This window comes from Delphinapterus leucas, chromosome 21, assembly GCF_059928025.1.
Source record: "Delphinapterus leucas isolate spDelLeu-1000000601 "Yukka" chromosome 21, BTC_Dleu_Yukka2, whole genome shotgun sequence".
NCBI lineage: Eukaryota > Metazoa > Chordata > Mammalia > Artiodactyla > Monodontidae > Delphinapterus > Delphinapterus leucas.
Window position 1 is genome coordinate 84968 of NC_143149.1, and position 4632 is coordinate 89599.

The window sequence follows — 4632 nt, forward strand, 5'->3', positions numbered from 1 at the left end:
TTCTTTATGCTCCTGGAAGGCTCAGCAGAGTGCCTTCCATAGAGGCTCCGAATAAACAGTTGTGATTGACTCTAAGACTCGGGATGGGCAGTGTGGTACCTGGAGGAGATCTCACCAGATCAGCTGTGTGAATGGGAGCAAAGCCAACTCATCTTTCTGGGCCTCTATTTCCTCATCTGTAAAAAGAAGGGGCTGGACTCAGTGATTGCTAAGGTCAATTCCAGCTTTGTAAATTCTGTGCTTTTAAAATATACTTGGATCCTGAAAGAAGAGCATCTTCTTGGGTTTCGGACAAAAGAGCCCAGGTTGTATTTGTGCTTCACCTGCCACTACATCCTGACTTGCTGCTCTAATGAATCCAAGTTTGTTCTTCAGTGACATGGCTCAGCTCCAGGACCCCTTGGTGTGATTCTAACACTGTATAGATATTGATTTTTCTTGCAGGATAGTGGCTACGGGAACCACCAAACTACTAAATCTCTCCCGTTCTCATAAGGATGCTTTCACAGGTATCCTTCCACTCCTTTTCCTTGATATTTAACTCAATCCAGGGCTAATTCGAAGACAGCATTACTAGCTCTGTGGCTGACACCTGGCACCATCTCCGGGTTGTCAGTCAAACACTGCAGCAGACAGAGGTTGGTCCAAAAGGGGCTTTTGAAGACTTTGACCTTGTCACTGCCATGTTGTTCTCCATCACCTCCTGCATCAAAGCTTAGAATTCCTTACTGTGAACAGTGACAGTAGTTACTCAAATAGGATAGGCTTCCTTCCGTATTTGGTTTGTTTGTGCCTGTAGAAGCTGACTTTTCACCTCACGGCATTGATCGTTGTTGTCATAGCAAGACCACAGATGCTACCCTCAATATACACATACATAGTGAGCAGCCGTACTAAAATGTTCATTTGATTCTTGCTTTCTCATTTTAGACGTCTACCCGCAGTGAGCGCTCCAGTGAGCTGACGGAAGGCACAACATGTCAAGCAGATTATGACAGCCAGTAACTTCCCAATACAGTTTACACAGGGGCTCATTTACAGTGGTTCTTGGGCGCTCACCTTGTTACATCAGTGAAAATACACACTACAAAATGAGTGGGGACTTTGATGTCAATAAAGAATTCTCTATCCAGAACCGTAATACCTTGTTCATTACCTTTCCATGGTGACCCCAGAGTAGAGGGGGTAATTTAATGAGATCGTTAATATTTCTATAAAACCAGCAATCTGCTAAATTCTCTTTTGGTAGGCACATTTGCAGAACTAGCATAAGTGACTGTTCCGCACGAGGCATTATCTTTTCTTGTACAACACTGAAAGCCTACATGCTGCTTGACAAATTTGAATTTTAAAAAGTAAGAATGATTGGCACGTGGTAACTTACACAGAAATATAAAGTGGTACAAGAAAATTGCCCATTTCTTTTAGATTTACATTTTATAATTTTTTTTTCTTTTAAGAAGTGATAAGACATGTAATTTCCATCAGCTTCAACCAGTTAAGTATGAAAGAGGCTGCAAGTTCAGCCCTGTAGCGGAAAAGCAAATCATGGGGAGAACTGACATACCGCAGATGCCTCCCAGCTGCCTTCCGTTCCGGTCCTGGAGACGGTTGGTTACTTTAGGCCAAGACTCAAATCCAAGGATTGAGATACCGCATGTCTTGAAAACGGCTTAGCTCACCCTCGGCTCCCGACCCAACCAGCTCCAGTGTCTTACTCAAATGTCTTTCCAGGTCCATCAAGTGCAAGGAGAAAAAGGAAGCAGATAGAGAGGTATAATAGAGTTTACAGAGGAAGCCTTCTCTTGACACGTGGGATGCTCCAAAAAATTGGGCATAAATCAATTATTGCCTATTAATTCTTTTATTTAGTCAGCAACATTTATTGATATACCATTGCAAAGCAGCCAGCTCTGCACACACGCCGAGTTAACACTTCCTCACTGATCTTCGTTATCATTTTGAAGCTGTGTCACAATAAAGATAATTGGGGGCCTCAACTCATAACCAAAATCCTGTTTAGGAATCATGACATTTCGGGGATAGGAATGTTCTGTCAGTTTGCAGTCTGTCTGACTTTCATTAAACATGAATAACTGACTCCTTGCTCTAATACACGTATAAAAATGTATCTATTGACAAGACCATATTTTTTTTTTCTAGAATTTACATTGACTTCTTTTCTGGTCCACTCATCCCCTTACTTAAGGTTTAAACAGTCTAGTTGGGACTGCTGCATGGAAACATAAACAAAGATTTCTTTTTAGAAAAGTGAAAGTGAAAAAAAATAAAAATAAAATAAAAATAAAAAAGTGAAAGTGGTCCTTTGCCTCTAAGGGCAGCTGTTGAGCTATGGAAAGAATGTTTTGTTCCTGACAATCACGGGATTAAGAACAAAGATATTCCAACAGGCGAGTTATCTTATGACAGCATTTATTGCGTCAACTAAGCCAGCAATGAGGCTCTTTGATTCAGCATTTATTTGGGGCGGGGCAGCGGTGGTGCTAAGCTCTAGGAGGGCAAGAACACGGGTTTATCTTGCTTGTCGCTGGGATTCACAGCACGTAGCGCATAGAGAATTAATAAAAAACGATCGAATGCATGAATGTTGTTGATTTTACAGATGAGGAAACAAAAGACTCTGAAGGTCATTTGGGTAGTAAGAAGTGGACCTGGAGATCAAGGTCTGGTTAGACCCCGAGGCCTGTGCCCTTTTTCACATGACAAATTAGATACCCACAGATTGGTGACTTTCCAGACTTCCTGCCTCTGTTTCTGGGTTGCAAATCACATCCTTTCCTGGGTAACAGAGGTGATGGGAGAGGTGATGAGTGGTATCTTGATAGAGCAGACATCTATGAATACCATCAAAGCCCCATGTGAGGTCACCCTAGAAGACTCTTACTTTGACTTCTGTCTTTTTAACCTGGATCTGCCACCTTCAAGGTACTGAATATATTCCAGGTTGTGCTACAGACCAGACGCAGATAACCTGCAGGCTGGTAAGTAGAGGCGCCGAGCTGAAGCCTGTGGCAGTAAATCCTTCACACAGCTGATCGTCTTCACCCCCTGTGAAGTCCCCTCTGCTCACAACTGATGTGGCTGAAAACATAGCAAGCTTCTGTATCTGTGGTGGGTGGAGAAAGATCTTTAATTATAAACCAGAATACGAGGTATTAACAGGAGAGCTTTAACACCCACAGTTACACTTGGAGTTACGGGGTGTTAATGAGCCAGATAAAGCGAGGAAGGCGTTTTTTCCCCTCCTGGGCTGCCTGGGTTCGCTGTGGGTGTAGAACAATTGAAACCTCAAGTTGTGAGACCATGAATCAGGGGGGTTTCCTGTATTATGAATGATGTCATCTAATAAGATGAGAGACTTTCAGTGAAATGCAGGAACATTCAGGGTAATGTGTTTGCAGCAAGCAGGACCCTGAATTTATGGCAGACGGGAGTGTATGAGTTGACCAAAGTGGAGAATGATGAGAAGTAACTAAATTATGTATGGCAGTCTTTACAGAGCAGAGGAAGGAAGAAAGCTTAACGATGTTGTGCTTGAAGCACCAGCAGCAACTGGTAACGTATAGGTTGGAGGCTGGTAAGAAGAGAAATGGATCTATGAAGGCTCAAAGACCATACATAAGTGTGACCCGGACCAAGCAGTGGATTTGGGAGGGGGAGAGGAACCAGGGGCTCAGCATATAATAAACTTTAGTGGCAGCGAGACAGCCAAGTTAACTTGACATTAAAAATCACCATCTTAATCTATGTAGCTCTTTCCAGCCTGAGTCTTATCAAGGCAAAAAAAAGAAAAGAAAAGAAAAAATCTATAGTTAATGATGAAGAATTTTTCCGCTTTGCTTTCCCGGCATCCACTGAAGGCAGTACATAATTTAATTATTGAATCTACAGTATGGACCATGGAGATGAAGAATGATGTGCCTGCTGTAGTGAGAAATTAGATAGAACCAACTGTTTATCCTGATCATTCTTCCTCTGTTAGGCTAAAGGAATACAGTTAACAAGCTTTTGTTTGGATTCGAGTTTCAGATCTGGGATGTGCTGATCGGAACTCAGGACTGCTACAGTAGCTATTATTTATGGAGTCCTGACAGTATCCTCAAGCCCCACGTGTGAAACAGAAAGGGGTCCATTCCTCATTCTCTGCCGTGTAACCAATGTTCCAGCGACTGCGGGGTTGGACGTCTGAAGAGAATAAGAAAGTTCAAGAAAATCAGATTTCGTTCCTTGGAGCAGCTGCCTTCAGAAATGTCACCCCAGGTCTTCCCTATTGACCTGCACCCAGTTTCTCGGATTTTTCTAACAATCGTTAACAAAATATGCACAATTGTATAGCCGGCAAGCGTTACGGGGAGCACCAGGAAGGCGTGTGCACAGTGGTGGGGCTGGGAAGGGGGAGCAGGCTTCCCGTTCAGCACGCGTCTCAGGCTCTTCCCCACGCCTGGCGTAGGAAACGAAGCCGGCCAAGCCCAGCGCTTATGCAAATGCAGCTTCGAGGCATTTGTGCCTTGAGGGCAGCGCCTCCCCGCCCGACCCAGTTCGCTGCCTGCCAACAAACCCCTCCCGCGAGGAACAGTGAAGCTGCTCCGGCGACGTCGCAGGCCCGCTCCA